The 15,732-nt window shown below is 42.2% G+C and overlaps 1 protein-coding gene across 1 annotated transcript in view; it reads right to left on the bottom strand.

The window, feature by feature from the left end:
- The window catches only part of tafa4b (TAFA chemokine like family member 4b), a 34,567-nt gene extending 22,756 nt beyond the window's left edge, over window positions 1-11,811 (bottom strand). The window contains exon 1 of the mRNA XM_079342323.1: window positions 11,310-11,811. The gene's annotated coding sequence lies outside the window, so the exon portion shown is untranslated. The remainder of the gene's footprint in view (window positions 1-11,309) is intronic.
- Window positions 11,812-15,732: the final 3,921 nt, after the last annotated feature.

Genomic DNA, 15,732 nt, shown 5'->3' with positions numbered 1-15,732 from the left:
GCTTTCTTTCAGCGCAGTATGTAAAATAATGCAAGGTGTGTGTGAGAATAAGCATGCTGCATGGCAGCACAGTGGCCCATTTCTTATTCTCTTCTTAAAGACTGGGCTGTGGTATGCATTTTTATCAGCTTATACTCTGATACACACACACTCATTAAAATAGGCACAATAGTGTAGACTTTTAGAGTGGAAAGGTTTGTAGCTTCTAGATGCAGTTCTGTTTTATCATGACTTGAGGGACAAAAAACAAGCCATCAGTCATAGGAATGGTGTCACCTCTGGGTGCATTGTGGCTTTATAACAGAGAAATGAATAGGTTAACGAGTAACAATAATAATAAACATTCTCATAAACGAACATTTTACAAAACATTCATGTTACCAGAGGTCTGAAATGTCCATGGGAACATTATGCAGAGGTGTTTGAGGGGCTCAGGTGGTCATCAAAGCTCTGAGGAATTGTTGGACCCACACACGCACACACATGTTACCAAGCGGAGCAGAGACATGCTCAAGATTATCTGAGAACATCAAGTCTCACTCTTTCTAAAATTATCCCTCCTTCGAATATCACCCTCTGCACCTCCTCGCTCGCTCTCTGTGGACAAATGGGCTGATTTGTGTCATTTCTCGCTGTAATCTCACAGAAGTGACAGAAGGGCTCATTGACATGCAATGACACAATCCAACCTCAGTCACAAATATATGCGGAGCATCTAAACAGCATTATCCGACAGCACACTGAAAAACAAACATATACATGTCCATATAAAACCCCAGTGACCTAATGTGACACATCAGGGAACACATATGTGAAACATCAAGCAGAAAGCAGTGAGACACTCTCTGCATGATGGGGATGTTACTGACACTCACAGGGTTTACATATACACCAGAACACAGGAGCCATTCTGGAGTATATTGGAGCCTGAGGCAAACAATGAATTGGAAGCTCCTCCAACCAGCAATCATTATTTCCTCTTTCTTTTTTCATTCCTCTTCATTTTCCTTGGTAACTTTGGTAACTTTCATTGACAAACTCTGGCTTTCAAAGGGAATAGAGAGTAAGTACTATCAGATGGGGCCCCCTTAAGGAGGTCTTCTACTGTGATTGCCAAAATTGCACATTTTGAGGCAATGCTGTGATTTTAGGTTTGTCAGCCCTTGGGTGCCCGCTACTGGAATGGGGCACAAAACAGTTGCTTGCATCGCCTACTGACAAGCAGCGCCTCTGCCAGAACAGAACAAGAAGTTCCTTACACTTCTGTAAAGAATAGACGCTTCACCTCTGCTTTATAAACACATTGTTACGTATGGAGTGAAACTGTGAGAGCATTTTTGTTAATATCTCTGGTCTACGTTTCCTAATTCAATTCATGTCACACGTCCCCCAAATTCAATGTTATCTCTTATAGAACATATTGGATTGAACTGAATGCAAAGTGCTTCTTATCAGGGTTCACTCATTGTCTAAAGTCTGTATCAGATCATCATCAAACTATAACTGATTCTTGCTCACTTGCCACCAAAGATAACAACTAAAGTATTCATTTAACAGTTCGGTGGAGAGCCATTCTTCATGATCAGGATGAGTTTGTTGATCTTTCACATTAAATGAAAGCCTTTGTTCTGCTGCTATATTGAAAACCACTGCCGGAAAATGTTCTATATTCTTAATACTTCAACATAGAAGAAAACTGTGCAGCTCTTCCTTTTTTTCCCCACTGCTGCGAATCAAAGTAAAAATGAGCAGGATGCTATAACACATTGATTAACTGAGCATATTTACTGAAATCTAATAGTAAGCCCGCTGTGCTTACTTTCTTGACTATGTTTCAATTCTACTTTCATAAAGAAATCATGTTCTCACTTTAAGCCTCAAAGTGAGGCTGCTCTTTGTCGAGCAGTAACTTGTGTGACGCTCTGTAATGTTTTTACCTTGTTGTGCTCACATAAACACACTCTGGCTGATGCACTTGGCATCTCGCAGTCTTCAATTATATATGTTTTATTGTAGCACATTGACAGCTTGGTCACATGCTGAGAGTCATGCTTTTAAATGACCATTACTGGCGATAGGTAGTTTTGTTTGCTGAAATATTTTTAATACAGTAAGATAAGTGAAGAGCATGATCTACCCTACAGAAGCACACCTTACGACTGAGTCCCTCCCCCTTTTTCCATGCAAAGTTTTGATGTCTAGTGATTCTCTTAATACTTTTGGGGGGGCTTTTTGACTGTCAAAAACATTTTTTTTCTTCACCAGCATACAGGCTTGTCTGGAATAGAAACCCTGATATCAAGTACAAAATGACAAACATATACTGTATTAATATACGCTACTGCCTTTATCCATAATTGAAAACCATGGAGGCTGTAAGATTGAAGACTGCACAACACACCATGTCACAATGAGCTGATTTGTGTCCAGACACAGAGAAGGCAGACAAAAAGCATATCAGTGTAAAACAAAGTGCATCTCCCTGAGGCAGACAGATATTGAAAATGAAACGGGTGAAAGCAAAAAGCCCAATAGAATCTCGTGGGGAGTGTTTCAAATTTCAGCCGATATGCCATGTATTAATATTCAGTTAGTGTGTATTTTTCTGCCTCAGACTTTCAACCATTAAAGGACGATGCTCCTCACTATATCCTCTGAGTCAACAGGCAGATGGAGCAAGTACGTGCGTGCATACAACACACATTTTCATGTGTCTAATACTGTCCAACAATGATTGTGTGCAATTGTAAAATGTACACAAGAGTTCCTTTGAGTAGCAATCTTGAAAATATTGCAACCACGTCAAAACCCCAAACTATTAATAATGAATAATCAATAATTTGGACAGTTAAAAAAAAAAAAAATCATATGCTTGGAACCTCTCTCTCTCTCTCTCTCTCTCTCTCACTTGAATTTCCCTCGGGATCAATAAAGTATCTATCTATCTATCTATCTATCTATCTATCTATCTATCTATCTATCTATCTATCTCATATATATATATTTTTTTTATTTATTTATTTATTATGAATTTTTTCCAATATACGTTCAAAAGTTCCACGATTATGTGATGTATTCTTCATCGTCATTAAGGTCCACTGCAACTGTGTGTATCATTGTAAAATATATGATTCTTGTCAGTTTTTTAATAAAGAAAAAGGTTAAAGGTTATTTGAAGGAAATAAATAATATTGGATCTGTTGGTAATGCAGCTCACCTCCTCGATTGTTCCTCTATTAAACCAACAGGCAATAAGGAGGATTCTCTTCTTGGTGAAATGTTTAGTTTGAAAAAGAGAAGAGAGCGAGTTGTGAGTTAAAGTCTGAATTCAGGAGCATTACCTGCCAGTGTTATTGACTGCAGAGTTCAGAGAATGGCCTTGGCACTAAGGTACCATTACAGCTCAATTGATCGGACTGCACTTAAGTCCAAATCCCACCTTGTTGCACAAGGCGTCGTTTCAGGATCCGGTGACCATGGAAAGTATGTGTTTCTCTGTGTGTATTTGTGAGGCTTGTGCATGTATGTGTGCGCATGTGTGTGTGTGTGTGTGTGTGTGTGTGTGTGTGTGTGTGTGTGTGCGTGTGCGTATATTTGTACAAATTGTCTGAAAGAAAGATCTCTTGTGTTTTTCAAGGCTCCTTTTTTCTAATTTTCTCTCTAACATCATTTTCTCTATTACTTCCTCTGGTCCTCTTTGTCTGCCATTGCCCTTGTCCTTATACCTCACTTTTATGGCTAAAGCTCAGAAATAGAAAGAGATCTGACACATTTTAAATGTGCGCATTGTGTGAGTCTGAACCCACCTCTCCTGCAGCCATGCACCAACAATTGGACCAGTAATCTTTTCAAAAACCAATATCCCCATATGGATACGCCTATTAACCAAAATTCATACTGATGAATAGGTTTATACAGAATGTACCTGTGACATTCACACATTGCTCGCAAGTTAAACAACCTGTCCCACGGAAAGGTGAGGCGAGTGGTGTTTCTTTTTTAATAATGGATTTAAAAGGCAGCGGTACTAAAGAGGCTAACAAAAATTAGCACACTAACACAATATGTCTGCAGCAGAGGTCTATTCCCTGTTTTTTACTTTACAAGCTTGTCACAGCAGGCATGACTGAACATAGATCAGAACAACCGTCCTCAGAGCGGCTGACAGACAGACAAGCAGGGCCTGTGCTGTAAATCCTCTGCACTTTAATAAAGCAATAAAAGGCTGTTAAAAGTCAATGTGCCTCAGCACAGGAAGATAGATGAAAATGTGGAAAGTAGTTTGAGATACATAGATACATATAGATTTACTTTGAGATGGTCGTACACACCCACACTCATATTTGGCAGCTTTGTCTACACTCAAACCAAGTATCTGCAATATGGATGCCTTTCTCCTGGTGTTCCTCTTCCTTTACCCTTACCGGCTGCAGCTTACTTTTGAGATGGAAAAGTAAACACTGTGATATAAACTGGTGAAGCGCAGTCTTTGTGTATTGTTCCCCTGACTTGGTAGGATCTCTGTCTCCGCTTCTGCGCTGCCTTCTTCTGTGCAACTGCTCTACTGTAACAATTCCCACATTACAAGATTTTATACCGGCCCTTGATGCAAGCAAGCACACACACACACACACTTCTCCCAATATAATGCACAATGCAGATGTGAAGTTACTTATTGTTACTATTTATAATATAAATGTTGCAAGCAGGATATAATAATGTTTTAAAAAAATACAATCGTTTGCATTTTCAGGGAGGATAACTGTCCAATAGGGCTTACACTTTGGACTGTACCATGCTTTTTCTTTTTTCTTTATCTTTCCTCCTTTATTTTTCCTCTGCCATGATTATCATACTGTTCCTAAGTTAGTCTTACTTTACCCAAAAGGGTGAAAAAGACGGTGTGGTAGCAAATAATTGAAACACGGCAGTGCGAGGCAATACACCCTCACTAAGTAAGAAAACATGTTTTGAATACAACCATTGTGTGTGTGTGTGTGTGTGTGTGTGTGTGTGTGTGTGTGTGTGTGTGTGTGTGTGTGTGTGTGTGTGTGTGTGTGTGTGTGTGTGTGTGAACGAGAAAGAGGTCCAAAGCCAAAGAAAAGCAGGTCGAAGTCCTGAAGGCATGTCTCCTGAGAGTTGTAGCCATTTGTTGTGCTTGGTACCCAAATTATGATTAATGTAAAAAAAAAAAAAAATTTAAAAATACAACCTTCATGTGGACCCTGCTTTGATTTCCGATGACCCCCTGTCTCACCTTATGAGTTGGTACATGTTTGGCAAAGAGCGAAGCTCTGGACAAACACTCAGAACTCAACTCTCCGCCTCATGACACTTTCAGACAACAGCCTTGACTCAGTGGACACACAGCTGGAGAAGCAGGTTCCCAATCTCTTCCACAGTTACACACAAAAACACGCACAGCCAGACAAACAGACATCTTGATTATATCAGTTCCCTCAGCTGCTAATGACCAGCTTGCTTGTAATTATATTAATTAGCGGACGTGCCTCGCCTGTCAATCGGCCAGTGAAAGGAAAGGGAGTGTCTGAAACAAGTAGAAAGGAGAAAAGGGGGAAAAGAAACAGAAAAGAAAAAAGTCATAGAAGAGTCACAGTAGAAAATGGATGAGAAGAACTAGAGAGAGGTTGTGAAAAAAAAGAGTGAGCGAGAAAGAGAGACAAAGACATAGAGAGAGAGAGAGAGAGAGAGAGAGAGAGAAAGCCTGATCAATTGTTCATTTTACAAAGTCACTGAGACGTGTCAGCAGTGTCAATAAGTGAATTAATTTGTCTGTGGGTCTGTGAAGCATGACACCATGTCACACTTCCCCCGAGACAAGCAGGGCCTCTCACCCTCTCTCTAACAAACACACGCACACACACTGTTACGAAGCAATTTCATACAAGAATCACACATGGATATAAGAAACAGATATGCTGACAGAAAAAAAAATTCATATCAATGTTCTCATGCTTGTGGATATTCACACAATACGCTCTAACCTGTGTTTTATCATCTAAGGACATTGCGACATTGTTACACGCATGTATTCCTTGGAGACCAACAAACCCATGCCGTAACCATGACAGGCCCGAGTCTTACCTAACATAAAAAGTCTTATGCAAAAATAAAGTTATTTCTTTTTGGGAACCATCTTTTTGTTCACAGATTTGATGTTAGTCACAACACAATGTCATCCTTATGTTTAATTGCTATGGTTTGAAGCCTTGAGTTTGCCTTTTCCATCTTTTTTAGATGCACACTTTAATGTCTATCCTGGTTGGCAGGTTACAGTAAGAAACTTGCCCTAAAGCACATGTTGCTTTATGGTATATTTAACTCGACACAGGAACATAAACTTGAGTTGTATTGAGAAGGACTTGTTACTCGCAATTGAGGCCATGAACTAAGTTTTGGAACTGTTTGCTGAGCTTATAAATTAACTGTGGAAGAGGAAGACTTTTCTATTTGCTTTATTATACTCTGACTTGTTTTTGTAACCACCAAGTTGCCCCCTGGTGTCCATTAAAGAGAATGCAGGTTTAAAGTGCTTCAGCAGTAATCATTTCGGTATGTGAATCCTTCATAAAATAACAATCTCAAGATCACAATGCAATGGTGCAATTAATAATATATGTTGCATTCATAAAGTATGTAGCACTCCTCTTCAACATGAATCCCGCTCCACACACAAACACACAGTACACATACACACACATTCGATAAGGATTCATCCTCATCCAAACAGCCATCCTCATGGGAGGCTATTGTCCGCTGGTGACTGACATCAGTCAGCCACCATGAGGGAGCCTCCACCGCTGTTGCCTGCTGTTTTCATTACAAAGCCATCACCTCCAGCACACACACATCTCACACATACACACTCCAACTCTGACAGATTCCCCCTCAGTCATGACAACCCATGATCCTCTCTGTTGAAACCTCTCTTTCAAACATCCATTCAATCCAACTTTGCGGTCAGATATCAACAACAGTGGTCTTCCTCTCTCCCGTTTGTTTCTCCTCTTCAACCCCCCCCCCCAGGATGTGCCATCCCCTAGGGTTTAACCCTTTCCTCCCGCTTCATCAGTCATGCCGTTGTTTGAGGGCTGCTGTTACGACCGCCCCAGGTTCCAACACCACTTCCTCACCAAAACCTCACAGCACATTTCACACTGCAGCGCATGCTGCAAGCTTTTCAGAATCCCACAAACACAACTAAAACTCCCACAAACTCACACTGTCACTCAAAGTAACCAGCACATCTGCCAGCTGCCAGAGGGAAGCAAAAAGGGACGCAATGCCTCTCTCTCTCACACACACACACACACACACACACACACACACACACTAGAGTGGAAGCAGCAGATTGCATCCAAGGTGATAGATGGAGCACCGTGGGTAGAAACTGTGCCCGTTCAATTACAATCATTACTATCACTTCAGGAGATTTGTCATGGTCAAAGTGAGTCGCAGCTGTGGAGAAAGCACCTTGAAGACTGTGAAGTTGTGTTACTTTCAGTTTACGACATATTCGAAATTATCTCCCAGATCAAAAATGACTTAAATTAAACGTAAATTAATTGCAAAGAATTTGAAACAGATGTTTAAGAAAGATTCCCTCAGCAGCACATGACTGACTCTTCAGAAGCACTTGGCGCATTCTGAACAATAATCCAGTAACCCACAAACCTGTCAACTACGTTAAAGCCATGAGAACGGTGTGTTTGAAAGTGGCAGCTGTGCCTTTCACCGCTTTCTGTGGGTGGGTCGTGGGGGGGGGGGCACACGGCAAAGAGAACTGTCAGTCAAAGAAGGACCTGTTAGGTGGAATTAAAGAGAGTCTGGATGGTGTGATGGAACCACACAGGAGGCCGAGGCTGGGCTGTCACTGATTGACTGACAGGTAGAGGGAACAATGGAAGTCAAAGATCTCACACAGCTGTGAAGCTCCTACATGAGGCCTTAACTGCTAAGGCCAGCTGGTACCTGTTTTTACAAAATGATCACTGTGTGAGGGACAAGGCAAACAAGGCCACACCTCTTCTTACGGGACACAAATGTATGTTTTTCTTATTGACTTGTTCATTGAACTTGAAACTTAGATGACGCTACCGTACTGCTCACATATATATTTGGTGCTTGATCCCTATCTGAACTGCATAGGTGATGAGTAAAAAAAGATTGTATTGAGTTAATTAAATTACTTTATTACTAATACATTTTTTAAACAGCCAATCAATATCAAAAATTTTGGGGGGTCATCAAATTGTAATTTTTGTTCTAATGAAAAAGATAATGTACGGAGTCCCTCTTTTTACAGATCCCTTACTTTGTGCTTTTATTTAATCAAGCAACACATTTTTACAGTGTTCATCTTTTAAAATGGGTGGTGGGAAAGCAACACAATGCAGACATTGTTTCTGAAAGATCTCAGCTGGTGTGTTTATAGAAGGTTGTAGATTATTGGCCAAACTCTGAAGTATAGCTTTTATAAACAGCAGCTTATCATAACACTATTAGATTGACAAGTTCACCTCGTATTTCAGTACCCTATATAAGTGAGATATTGAAATCTTTAAAAGACACTGAAAATTGACGTTTTTGTTTTTCTAAGTAATTGACACATAAAGAAGTGCCTGATGAAGCTGTATGATCATTATATTCATTCTTTGTAATAATTATGTAATTAATTTAGAATTTTGGAAGCCTAATGGGTCCAGTTTGAGCTACCACACAATGTTAACAAGAAATCTCGTGTTTTCATTGGCCTGTCGGTGACACCTGATCTTTACTTCTTTTCATTTCTTCAAGGGTTGTGACCTCTGTCCAGCTGTGGTCTGTGGTTGAGACGAGAAACAGATACACAACCACTCACAAACATTGATCTAACATCTCCCTGTTTTCCATTACAATCATGGATCTCCTGCTCTTTCTCCCGAGCCTGATTTCATCTGGATGAGTGAAGGCTTAATGTCCACTGCATCTGTATGAAAACTTTGTATATCCTTTGGCCTAATACAGCCAGAAACTGCCTCAGATGAAAAGCTGTCCAGGACCCTGTGGTTTACAAATGAGAACCTTTCTCCATCTCTCTGCCCCATGACATGAAAGAACGCTTCACCTCTTCTTCTTCTCCTCCTCCTCCTCCTCTCTGTCAGGAAGTATCCATTCATCACAGTCAGTCTGTTAATGCATGTGCGCGTGTGTGAGAGGTGATCTTTTGTAGTGCTGCTGTCCCCTCACCAGTGCACGTTTGATCCCTTCTCAGTCATCTCATTCTTTTCACACAAACACACATCATTATGAACTTGCATGAAAACAGATCTGATAGATTCCAATTACTTACAATCAAAGGCTTACACACAGATCATTTCAAATACAGGGGGCCTTTTCCGCCTTTAGACACACAAACACGCACACACTATCTCCTTCCCTCACCTCGTCGCTCAGAAATATTTTTTTCCGTCTCTCCAGCTCATTTCTCTTGCCTACATTCCTCGTTCTCCTCGCTGCCGCTTGCTGCCTCTCTGCCTCGCCGCGTCCCCCTGCACAATCACAAATGCACACAATCCATTCCCCCTCGTTCCCAGGCAGTCATCCTGAACAGCCCTCTGTGGGGTAAGTAGATAGGAGGCTGTTGAGACATGCTGCCCTCTGAGGATACTGGATGTCCCACAGCTGGGAGGAAGAGTGTAGAATAGAAAGGATCCAGATGAGAGTGAGCCTTGGGAGTGGAGTAATTGCCAAGTGTGTGAATTTGGTTGTGTGTGTGTGTGGGGGGATCACTGAAAAGTGCACAGGGAGAAAAGGAGGAAGGGAAGGGAAGGTGTGACGAGATGGAAAAGGGTGACAAAGACAGAGGAGAAGTCATCTACTGCGGACAGGGAAAAAAAGCAGCAAAGCAGCAAAGGCAGACGTCAGTGCCATCCTATTACAGGTGTGTGTAAGCGTGTGTGTGTGTGTGTGTGTGTGTGTGTGCGTGAGTCGGTGTATGTTTGTGTGTGTGTGTGTGTGTGTGTGTGTGTGTGTGTGCGTGGGTCGGTGTATGTTTGTGTGTGTGTGTGTGTGTGTGTGTGACAAGAGGTCAAGTTGGAGAGAGTAATCTCCCCAGGATTAAGAGTGCTGCTCCTGTGTTAATGTGACTGTCAATGAGAATTAAGTCCCTGAACCAATCCTCCTCAGCCCTCCCTGCTCTCTCCACCTTTACCTCTCTCTCCTGTCCGCCCTGTCTGTCACAGTAATGACACCACTTACTGTGGAGTGCCAGTGTCGCGCGTTAAAAACAATGAGCAAATAATTACAGTTTTTCAATACAGTACAAATTGCAAACCTGTGCAGTGGGACAGCAAGATTTAAAAAATGAAAAAATAAAAAAGCAAAGAGGAGCTGGAGGGGTGGGGAGGAGGGGGCGGGAGAGGGAGGGGTGTAGATAAGGATGACTAACAATTACAACACGATAGGGGTTGGGTCTCATTACTTCGCCCATTAACATGCAGCAAGTAATTTTCCCCTCTCAGTGTGTGTGTGTGTGTGTGTGTGTGTGTGTGTGTGTGTGTGTGTGTGCGTAAGAGAGAGAGGGGTAGGGAGGCGCGTGTGTCTGCGTGTGCTGAGAGTGTGTGTCCAATACAGTCTGCTACACACCTCCCTGCCTCCGTGCGCAATCAGCCCGGAGAACCCGGCGGCACCTCATTTCTCTCCCATATGTCCGAGCCCCGCGTGCTCCCCTCTCTATTCCACTGCCGATCACGGTCCATGCAAGATTAGCAGACGCGTGAACAGAGCCCGGTCAGCGGATCAGCCCCGCAGATCACTCAATACAGGAACTAAGCAGCGACGAGCTCCAACAGATCGCTTATTTAACCTGACAGTGGCGAAACACTGCATCAATCTCACCTCAATTTCCCGTGCCTTCACCTACAATACGCGCTACACACGGTCAGCGGAATCGGCTCGTCATGCGATCTGTGCCATTTTTGCGAATAGGTAGCAATCACGCGTAAAGAAAGAGAGTTACTGTGAAATCATTGAAGTATTCGGCGGAAATTCAGCCTGTTAATGCCTCAGTAGAATATGTTGCAGCGCTCTGAGCCAGAAACATCAAAGTTGTTTTATGCTCGTGAGTTAGTGAACCAGTCACCTCTCCTTCTCTCCCTGCTGCCCAACATCTCTCCAGCCAAGACCCTCTCTGACCCCATCCTTGTTTCATTAGCCCATTGACCGTGCGCCATGGAAACACATGCGGAATTAAAATGTGAATCTATTCTTATTGAATGCGAATGGGTAAAAAAAACACACAAGCTTACCCGAATCTATAAACACGATGGCATGATCACAGGATATTGTAAAGGATCCAGGATAGATAGTGGAGCGCTTTGCCACTTTCTTCTCCCTCTCTTCTGATTTTGTTTCAACTCACTCCTTCTTAGCCCCTTGTCCAGTTCCCACAGCCCACGTTCAAGTATACTGACGCGGGGCCGAAGAGGGCTACAGCCGAGCCAGAGTATCAGCCCTCCGGACCCGGCTGAGAAAACACATCTTGCGCAATAGCGATGTGGTCCAACCTTGCATGATCTCACCACGTCTCATCTCTGAGTCCTACACAGGGGAGAAAGTCATACAAAAGTGCGTAATTCCCCCAAAGAGACACCAGGCTGATGGGTTTTTTTTTTTGGCGAACACTCCACTCAAGTTTATCCCCGTTCGTGCGCCACAGTCACACAGAGGCGTAATAGTCGCCGGAGAGGCGCTGATGAGAGTGATGGTGTACTGATGCAGGAGTGATAGTTGTGCGCTCCCGTCGCTCCTCCCGAGCAGGGATCGATTGGACATGAGAAATGCGATGTGAGCCAGTCTTCCCAATTCAGAACACGTGCAGCAGCGCCCGCCCAGTTCACTAGCTCCAAAGTACACCCCCTTTTTCCCTCACTGATGTCATGCAGTTTACAAGTATCCTGGACGATTGAGGCGAAGGTATGGAAGAGGAGAGAGAGAGAGAGAGAGATGGAAAACATAATAGTTATTCTTACACTGAAAAGAGTCACTGTCAACATGTCTGTGCCATTTTGTCGCCCTGGTGAATTACTTAACATATTAACTTTTTACCTCTCTGTTCAATCTTTTTTTCGAAGTCTATAAACACAGAAGGAAAGGAAATACATTACATACAGTTTCATAGAGTGGATTTGGTGCAAACCTTGTTATACACAGATTAAAATTGTCATACATCTTTCATGGGAGGTATTCCTAAAATAGGATTCAATATTCATAGCTTGACCATATGCAAAAAGGCTGTGTGTGTGTGTGTGTGTGTGTGTGTGTGTGTGTGTGTGTGTGTGTGTGTGTGTTTTGAGTTAAGGAGGGGGTCTGAAGTTTGCTATATGGTTTCCCAGTGACCGACATGGTGCTTGCCTGCATGTGCATTGCATGAGTCGATGAACCTCCTCATCACTTAATATTCCACTTCACCTCAACACACTCATGTTACAGATCCTGTTAGGATATCGATACTTTATGCTGTACACCGAATGGTGTAAATCTAGACCCATTGACCACCAAAAACCATCCTAACCCCCCACCAAGATGTTAAACAAAATTGAATCACCAACCGCCTCTCCGTTACGCACCAGGAGACAGCCAATCAGTTAGTATATCCCAGAAGTGTGTTGATGGCGATTGATTGCTTTGCACTGTATATTCAGTCGTTAATGCTTAGAGGAGGTCGATGTATGCTAACGATCCAAGGAGAAGGAGATCAGCTTTATTCAGACGTCTTTATTGTTTTCACCTTGGTCCTTACGGCGAGCCAAGTGTCACACTTCTTGTAAGGGTCGGCAGAGTGAAGACACGTGCGTTTTAACTTTTCTCGGGACATAACATCGCCATGCATCGTGACTGTGACACATGGAACAAGGCGGGTATTGATATTACTGTAATCTCGAACATGCTTACCTGGCACTTGTTTATAACCAATTCTGACCACTTTGCACTTTGTTGTTTTCAAGCGATTAATGGCATGTCTTTAATCTGTTAAAGATTGACTTGCCTCGCTTTGAAAGAAGAACAGATTAGTCATTCGTGAGGGTTCACCATGCCCCTGCAGACCTTCAGATGAAGGATAGAGACAATAAAAAAAACATAATTCAAACTGGGGAAGTTTCAGCACCATGGACAGCACCAGATGAGCAGCGTAACGTTGGAGAGTTCCAGCCTGTGCATGAGTCTTGGCTGTCACATAGCCAATCCATTCTGCAGACATAATATTTAAAAAAAAAAAAAAAAAAAGTGTAACTGTGAAGAGGAATTTAGTTGTGTCTATACAGTAGTGAACCTGCGTGTCACATTATGGATACAAGACCTTTTATCTATAAGAGAGGCAGCTAATGGATGCAGCAGTCCACAGCACTTATCTGATCTATCTTCCCTCAGAGGAGGCAGATAGTATCAGAGCAAACCACATCATGTGACGTAAACACGGACTTTAAAGGGTGAGGTTGAGCAGTGTGGAATTTAATTTACTTTCCATTACACTTCTTGGGGTTGTTAGGCACCACTTTTCTCGGCTTGATCCTCGATCCGTAACGGAGTTCAGATCGTATGCAGGAGTGATACCTTAAAGGTTGTATTATCATTCGTGTATCTCGCGTCAAAGAGAAGTGCAGACAGACAGTCTCATGGGGTGTATATAAGAGAAGCAGTGCTAGAGGTTATTGTTTATGGCTATTCGCCCAATGACCACAAACTATGAAGGAAATAGAAGAAAAATCTGTTTTTAGTTGGAGGATTATACATCGATATAACTCGAAAATTGCTCTGAAACATTGTCTTTCTGATATTTGGGACGCCTTCAGGTGACAGGGTAAGATGGGAAGGTTGTGGTGGATATATATATATTTTTAATCCATGCTGGTGATCACTTTGTAACTCACAAAGATAAATAACAGTAAGATCAGCTTGAGGCAATATATACTCTGGGACGTGCATTTGAGTAAATAACTTTTGCTGTGGAAATATACAAGTTATCAGACATTTATGGTGGAGGGGCATATAGCCTACTCTAATTCTGAATTGTGAATCACTACAAAGAGGGCCCCTTGTTGACTAGCCCAAACACCCGCTTGTGTTATCACATCTGCTGTCCTGGCGCGCAGGGAGGTGTGTAGCGCTTTTTTTTTTAAATATCAACATTCAGTGACACGACGCAGCAAATGTGGATCCTGTTCATGCCAATGATAGGTGAGCGAAAAGAAGACATGTACACAACGACTCAAACACGTATGGTATTCAAATAATGCTTTCACTTCCAACAGAGACTTTTTAAATGAAGAGGTAGACAAAGCGATGCATAATGTAACATAGATTTTAAGCCTATACATCTGCTTGGTAAACTAATGTTTCATCTGGTTTTGATTCACCTTACCTTGAATCCACACAGACAGAATAAAGGATATGTTTCATAACGGTAGGCTATATGGAGGTAGCCTAAAGGATATTGAAATGTTATTGCTTGAAAATGCACGTTGTTAGTTTGCATGGTCTGTCAGAAATTCATACAATTTGGAGAATCCCAGAAAACCAAACATTTCAGCTGGCTAACCAATTGAAACCATCTATATTTGCACCCGCACTCTATTCTCCCTTTGTCTTTTTGTCCTCTTTGTTGACAAACTTTTGGTTTCTGTTACTGTGCCTTTAAAATAAATTCAGGTTGTTGCTGGGTTTTTTTTTAAAATCATAGGCTATTTAAGATGCTTTGCTTGAGCACGTTCTCTTAATTAATTTATTAAATTAGTTTTCTTTATTAATTAATTTGCATGATCATAACTATATCATTACGAACTAAAGCCAAGTAGTCCTAATGAGCTGTAACCTGTAAACCAACAAAGCAGGTTCGGTATTGCCTTTAGCCTACACCGTGCGCACCACCTCAACACAACACAGCCGTCTGTATACACTTTGTTTCCTTACGCTTCATACTTGAAGTCAAAAGGTGGGCTTGGTGATTCGATCCCTCTTGGAGACATCCAGCAGGCAGGCCTAGCGCTAAAAAGCAGGACTTTGCCATCGATTCAGGGCCGCCATGAAGGTTAATGAGAACAGACATCTTGGTTCCTCTGCTTTTGATCCCCCCCTGCAAAGAGATTCTTCATTTCTTTACGAGGTCACTGGCAGTAACCCGAGGAGGGCCATAAATAGTGTCCATCCCAGACAGGCCCGGTGTCTGTCAATACTCAGAAAGTTCAGACACAACATCCGCAAAGAGACGACAGGAGCGCGACTGCTGACATCAAACTTATGATATTAAAGCAAACAGACTTTAACAGTGTTTTATTGTGACCCAATGGATATTTGTGAACAATGTGTTTTCACTCACCACCGTTAGGAAAACCTCTGTCAAGAACAACCCCACACAGCGCACCGAGACGATCGGGCCTCATATGTGGTGTTATACTGCCCCCCAGTGTTCATGATGCGTCACAGGTAAACTGGGTACCTTTTGAGGTCATTCAGATTTATTATGGTGACAGTAAAAACTGAACTGGTGACCTTTTGCGAGGGGCCCGCCCGCTCCTTGGACCTGAACTCACAAGAATAATGAAACCCACAGCAAAGAGCTGTCCGCTTTCAGCAGAAAACAGAATCTTCAATTCAAGGTCAGACTTTAAACACTGATTGATTGGATAGAATAGGTAGTACAGAAAAGACAGCATGCTTCAGCATTTTTTTTTT

This window comes from Symphodus melops (genome assembly GCF_947650265.1).
Source record: "Symphodus melops genome assembly, chromosome: 4".
In the NCBI taxonomy this organism is placed as follows: Eukaryota; Metazoa; Chordata; class Actinopteri; order Labriformes; family Labridae; genus Symphodus; species Symphodus melops.
This window is presented reverse-complemented; position numbering and strand designations above follow the sequence as displayed.